We start from the raw sequence: 7562 nt of genomic DNA on the forward strand, positions 1-7562 counted from the left end.
TTGCAAGCAGAATGGAGAAAGGGGGGGGGTCATGGATGGGACCACACATTAGTGCAGATGATCAATCCCTCCACAGTGCAGGCATCTCCCCACCAGTGTTTCCTCTAAGCTGAGTTAGTGTGATATAACTCAGTTTTTCAGCCTCCTGATCACACCTTTTTTTAGCTCAGGAAAAATGACCTGAGAGCAAACTAATTTATGCAGTAGCTCACAACTTTAATGCCGGTAGCTCACAAAGTAGAATTTTTGCTCACAGCTTAGAGGGAGTATTGCTCCCCACATTTCTACTTATGGAAGCTTCTGGCCTGGCCTTATGTAAATTCTTCCAAGCCCACTGCTTCTGCTGTGATGAAAAACAGAGCATACTCCTATTGACACAAGGTGGCAGCAGTCAGCACTCCACTTTGGAATTCATCATTCTCTTCTGTTTGGTGAGTTGCTCAGAACAGGGTCTTCCAGGCAGCTGCTTGCTTACCAGAAAGCACATGGCTTCCAGCTCCAAAATATACAAGCCTCCAAGGTGATTGTAGGAGAGAGATATTAAACATATTTAAATTATAACATCTATCACATAGGCCCAAGGTTACAATGAAAAGATATTTAAAAGCACAGGTTGTGATACAGGCAGCAGTCGCCAAACTTGTTTTGGCAGTAGGCAGTTTTGGGTTCTGAGAAAGGACAGTGGGTACCCCGCAACATGACTGCCATGGGTGGGATTAAAAAATGCTTGGAGATTCCAAACCAGTGTGTGTGCTCCCGGCAACCTACAGGGAGAGAGGTCTTCTAGACTCTTCTGCAGCACCACCTGCTCCAGTGAGACAGAGGAAGGCAAGGACTGGTGGCTGTGAATGGCACTCTGGCAAACAGGCAAGTGGGCATCAGGAAAGATAGCAACCGGCACCATGGCACCAATGGGCAATGCAGTGGGAATCACTGCAAAAGACACCTGCTCATGCAGTCAAGATAACCTGAGATGCTTTTATACACAATTCATCCTAAAGACATTGTATGTCAGCAATGATACTTGTAACCTAAGGAGGCCTCCAACCTACAGACTTCGTTAATTTCAGATGGCCTCTAAAGTCTTACAAGAAAATGTTTTAAAAACTCTATGAGGTAACAGGAACAACTTAAGATAGATTCTAATTAAGAGCATTTGCAACATGGTGACTGCTTATGAACACAATAAATGCTGGCTACAACTACATGGAAAGCTACTTGTCTGTAACCTCTATCCCTTCAGTGAGTATTAATATGTCTATGCAACTAAATGGACATACGTGGCAGCAAGGATGTGATAATACCTGTATAACTTGGTGATGTTGCCTGGTTTAGAACAACATATTTATCACTCCATGACTACAGCAATAGCAAGTATACACTGGTATGGTATGTGCGAATTCTCCCATTGTTAGCAGTCAGACCCTGCCTCCTGCAGAGGGAAGCAGTTTGGTGCATAGAGAGAGACAAACACCCCTCTTTAATATCACCCCAAAATATACGCGCACTGCACTGCCTGGTCTAGAAATAAAAACAAAATGGAAGTGACCTGAGACAGAACATGGATGTTAGCCAGAGACAAGTCCAAACACATAGCTTGGCAGGTGAGACAGAAAGGGTGACAAAGCTAATGACCATCCTCCCCCTCCAAAAGAGATGCATAACTTAAACAAAAGGTTTCCTGAGAAAAACTCATTTCATCTTGACTTAACCTCATCCACATGCAGTCACACCTTCCCTCATCCATTCACTCTAATTAGTGCTATTCATACAACTGGGTAGTTTCTCCCATCCTGTACTCAAGGGTCATCAAGAAGCCAGTAACAGCCATAGTCTAAGTCAGGTGAACCTATCACAGGTCTTTGTCCACCTCTGAAAAACCAGTCAAGGTATTGTTCTGGGGCCAACCTCAGGGTGAATTTTTCCTATAAGTGCCAGTACTCTTCTCCATAGTGTGTGTGTGTACCTGATGCCCTACATACACTCCTACTTGAATCTCCTCTTCTCTTTGAGAAATGCAGTCCATTTCTGTGGCGCTGAGTGGTAAAGCTGCAGTACTGCATTCAGAGCCCTCTGCTCACGACCTGAGTTTGTTTCAAGCAGAAGCTGGTTCAAGTAGCCGGCTCGAGGCTGACTCAGCCTTCCATTTATCCAAGGTCAGTAAAATGAGTACCCAGCTTGCTGGGGGAAAAGTGTAATGACCAGGGAAGGCAATGGCAAACCACCCCGTAAAAAGGTCTGCCATGAAAACTTTGTGAAAGCAGCGTCACCCCAGAGTCGGAAATGACTGGTTCTTGCACAGGGGACCTTTGCTTTCCTTTCCATCTTCTGAACTGTAAATATCACCTCTCCACAATCTCTCTCTCCTGCTCCTCCCTAATTTTCTTCTTAGCCAGTGTGTGTGTTTTTTGTGTGGTTTCTGTGTTTGTTTTACTTTTTCTCTTACATAATAAAACACCTTTCCAGTTGAACTGCAGCCTGGTTTATTCTGATAATTCTCTAAGGAAAAATCCTGGTATACCTAGGTGGAGATCCCTAGTTATCCACTTTTGGTCTGTCTCCTTAAAAGCTAATCCCCCCCCCCATCTAATTAGAAGACTACCAATTTGGGTAGCACCATCATTGGATGTTACTTCATATGTTATTTGCATTTTCAGCTATGCTGAACAATCAAGAGACAGGAAATTAAGTGATACGTAGGCCTGTGTTACTCAGTCTAAAATATTACCAGCTCTCTATGCAGTTTATAAGCATACTCTCTACACAGTATACATCATTATCTGAATTCATCCTAGTCTGATTCATCTCATTTGTAGTGCCCTAGTATAAAGTGTAATTGGATTTTTCTCTGACAGAAGTTTTAATGAGGTGTCCACTGATGTGTTTCCTTGATTTTCAGATTTGCTCACTTCTTGAGTCTTGGGGACTCAAAGGGCCTTAACAGAAAACAACAACAACAACCAGGAGGTGTGGGTAGGTCTGTCTAAGCTCCACCCTCAGCATTCCTCACCCTCAGGGTTTTTTTTGGCTCTGTGTGTGGCAGCTTCTCTGGGTGGCTGTTCAGGGGGAAAAACCTCCATTTTTCTATAGAAATATCATCTTTCCCTGAAAGCAAAGATATGATGTTGTACCTAGGCTTGTCAATCCCCAGGTCCCAGCGGGGGTTCTCCTGCTTTCCCAGGCTCCTTCCCACTCCCAGTCAGCTGGCTGGTGGGGGAAGCCCCACCCCCACAGCTACCATGTGCCTTTCCACCTCTGGAGGCTTCAGACTCCACTTGGAAAGGTTTCCTCTTGGGATGGTATGTCTGTGTCTTTAAGGGAATGGGGATGGGGGGAGTAGGCAGAAGAACATGGCTGCTCCCAGTGGCTGTGAAAGCAGCCCAGACCCTCTGCTGGTTGCACAATCTTTTCAGAGGTCCTTTGCATAGGAAAGGTAAACCTGAACCTGTGGACGTTCAGCAACTCATGAGTAGAGATGCCAATTCCATGCATCAGAGTTGTCAGAAAGAGGGGAGGAGGGAAATGTCTGCTGGGCACTTCATTATTCCCTATGGAGATCAATTCTCATAGGGTATAACGGAGAATTGATTGGGGGTATCTGGGGCTCTGGAGGGGCTGTTTTTTTAGGTAGAGGCACCACATTTTCAGCATAGCATCTGCTGACTCTCCTCAAAATGCTCTCCATATTTCAAAAAGATTGGACTAGGAGGTCCAATTCTATGAGCCCCAAATTAAGGTGCCCCTATCCTTCATTATTTCTAATGTAGGGAAGGCATTTAAAAGGTGTGAGGTTCCTTTAAATGTGATGGCCAGAACTCCCTTTGTGCTTGTCACAATTGTGCTTTGCTTATGGCTCCACCCCCAATGTCTCCTGGCTTCACCCCCAGTCCCCAGATATTTCTTGAATTGGACTTGGCAACCCTAGTTGTACCACAAGGAAGCCATTTTGTGATTGGCCTTACCTTACACAACATACATTTTGTAGTGACACCCACTATTTGTCTTCAGATTTCTTAATTGTCTATGGGTTCAAATAATGTGAGAGAATACTGCAATGAGAAAGCCAACTTTCAGTTTACAAAAAAGATTGGTTTAATACGCCAAGAAATTGGCTTGCAATAGGCTCCATACCTGATGCAAAATGAAAAGCCCTTAGCAAATAATGCAATGTTCAGTTCTTTAACAACAAACAAACCTCTGCTTTTGATATTTTACTTCTCAAGCCTGGTTCTATGTAGGGTTCCCATTTCCCTGCCTCTAGTGGGGGTTTCCCCAATTTTTGGGGCCTCCAACCCACCAGCACGGAAATGGCTAACAGGGGGAGCCAGGATTGTGAAGTCCTCACCAGCTGCTGGCAGAGGACTTTTTTTGTGCACACTGCATGATGACATCACTCGGAAGTGACATATCATGCCAGGCATATTGCGTGGGGGACGCTCTAGGAATTTTGGGGGGGGCTCTATGGTTTTGTGCAAGGCAGCTCTAGTAATTTGGGGGAAATTGCCAGAGTGTTCCCATGCAACACCATAGAGCCTCCACCCTGAATTCCTAGTGCTTCCCCATGTGATGTGCCTGGCATGATACGTCACTTCTGGGTGACGTCATTGTGTCATGTGCTACTGCACATTATTGGGCTCTTTGGCTGTGAGGATCCTCTTGGCAGCTCACTCCTTTCTGGTGGGTTGGGGGCCTTGAAACTGGGGCACTAGGGAAGCCTAGGGGGAGCCCCACCCCTGAAGAGCTCCATTGTCACCCAACATGCCCAGCATGAGGCATCACCTGGAAGTGACACGTGATGTGCCCGGCACAGCTGTAAGCCAAAATGCCCTCAAAACGAGGTTGGGGAATTAGTTTAATGGACACTTGGCTTTAATAGGAATCTTTTTATCAATGTATACCAGGCTCAACCATTCAGAGAGTGATGCTCAATAAACTGGACTCTAATTAATAAAACCAATTGTAATTTATTTAGAATAATAGTTCTTTCACACAAGGTAAAAACATAAAACAATCACACATTCACACAGATCTAAAGAAACATAGATAGATCAATAGGGGTACATATAAGGATAAACATACAGGGTGATACTACCTCTCGCAGACTCCAAGGAAGACTCCGATGGCGACGAATGAGGGAGTGGGGGAAGACCCGAAACTGATCAGGAATCGGGGATGGATCTATACAGCGGGTAATGGGGGTTGCTGAATAGAAAGCACACCTGTGGGTAGCTAGTCCACAGGTTATATAGAGTCACCTCAGTCCTGAGGGGATGGGAGGTGACTGGGAGGGGAGATGGGAGGTTCAGCTGATGACCACGAAGGCTGGACATCGGCTGGACCAATGGTGAGTCTTTGGCGACACCTGATTGGGTGTATGCTTTAACCAATGAGCTTCACCTTCATCCTGGGCATCCTGGAAACTTCCAAGTTGCGACAGGGCCTGGGGCGGCTCCAGTGATATCAGTATGGAAATGGATGGGTGATTGGGATGAGATGGGATTATCTGGGAATGTGACAATAGGGAATCAGATATGGACCTAGGTATCCCCGGTGTAGACAAAAGGGCTTGGATGTGGCAGGAGAGATCCTTCCTCTTTCTCATCATCTCCTGGGTGAGGACTGCTGTTCAGGATATTACTGAGCAATTAGGATCAACAGGAGCTATTAATCCATTCATGAAACAGATGGGTTGCTTGCGGGCTAGGAATGACTCAAGGTGTGTACGTGAGGTTCCCACTAAGAAGGAATGAAGCCCAACCAGGCAGGAAGATGGCTACAAGTGGTGTTAGCGAAACACAGTGGCTTCCATGCTTAGCGCTTCAACACCGGTCGCTTGGACAGCTCCGTGGCGGCGTAGCCTCCTCCTCACCATGGCGGACTCCACGCAGTAGCGGGAAAACGTCCGTGCGCATCTGCAAGCACTCTGTGCCTGTTCAGAACACTCATACACTTATGCTGTTGGTACACATGAGTCTTATATAGTTCCTGGATAGCTTTGCTCGCACTCTCTGGCCAGGTGGGTGCAAGCTCACTTCTCCAGGCGCCCTGGCAACCCTGTTTGTGACTATGATATTGGGGAAAGAGGGGTCATTTTCTCACAGTTCCCCCCCTCGAGACCTACGTCACCATCTGGTGGCAAGGTCTCGCAGCAACATACTAAAAAAAAATTGGAGCCTCGGCTGACGGGCGGTGGGTTCGTGAGGTGTGGGGTGTCTACCGGGGGAATACCGACTACCTGCAAAAGATTGGAGCCACTATCTAGGACTACTCAAAACACAATTTTTGGAGTGCCAATGGGCCATCAGATCCTTCCTTGGCAATCACGCTTACAGGGAGGCCTGTTTGGATACATTGTGCATACTTAGCATTTCATGTAGCATTATAAAATTCATAAAAACACATAGTATAAAATATCTGAATCAAAGATTACTTAAAAGCAAAAATCATGCGCGCAGTCTAGGCCAGCTAGACTGCAATAGTTGATTGGTTAAGAGATAAATATTCCATGCTAGCAGTGGATCAACAAGGCAAAGCAATCATTCTTGATCTCCAAGTTACATTTCACATTCATAGATTCTAACACTAAGCTAATACCAAGTTCTCCTAACTATTTCTGACCTTTGGTCTTCGGTTTTCTTCTTCTCCCCCCCTCGATACCCATCGGCGTTGAGGAAAGAAGAGGTTTTCTTGTTTACTTGGCTTGTCTGTCGTCTTTTCCTGGAGGGGAGGAGGTGGATGGCGCCGAGTGGTCTGCATCGCTTGTCCCACCCCCCCCTAGTCTCCAGGCTGCCCACAGTGAAGCCAAGTCTCTCGTGGAGCATGCTCAACACGAAGAGCTCCGACGTTGCTCGAACCTCGTCGGGGGTCCGCTCACATGGTCGATGGGGACCCTATCTGGAGAGGTTTCTCATGCAATCATGCAAATGAGGAGGAAAAAGGATCCTGGGAGAAGTTTTTACACATTCGGTTTATGTTTATACCTGTTCTGTGCAACAATAAACACATTTGGCAAAACATTTCTACAAAACCAGACTCCATAATGATCACACCGCTCTCCGCGGGTTGGTCTTGAACTGCTTGTTTCAATCTTAAAGTATATTAGTTTCCCTGTCCTCCTGCCTTTGTGGAGGGGTAAAGCATGTCCGCAGGAAGTGCGGACCCTATGGTCTACACCCCGAACCGGGGAGTGCGCCTGCGGAGGCTCCTCCCATTGCAGTGGGTTCGGGGAAGTAGACTCAAAGGTCGCTTTCCATGTTTTTAATCTGGGGTCCATTTGGGCCCCGGAGAGCCAGTTACAAGCCTGGCTCTCTTTTAGGGCCGACTTTGGAGTCCCTCCCTGACTTACAAGCTCTTTTTCTTCATCACAGAGGTCACCCGGTGACCTAGAGCTGTGAAAGAGGGTGCAAGAGCTGAGGGAGCCATTAGAAGGAGGGATGTAATTAAAGAGGGCAGTGCAAGATTCCCCCTTAGTTTCATAGTTCTTGTAGGAACTGTGTTTACTAACCTTGGTGTCAAGGCAAAGAGATGCATAATGATGCAAATGGCAGTCAGTGATTTATATA

Source organism: Heteronotia binoei, chromosome 5, assembly GCF_032191835.1.
Source record: "Heteronotia binoei isolate CCM8104 ecotype False Entrance Well chromosome 5, APGP_CSIRO_Hbin_v1, whole genome shotgun sequence".
Taxonomy (NCBI): domain Eukaryota; kingdom Metazoa; phylum Chordata; class Lepidosauria; order Squamata; family Gekkonidae; genus Heteronotia; species Heteronotia binoei.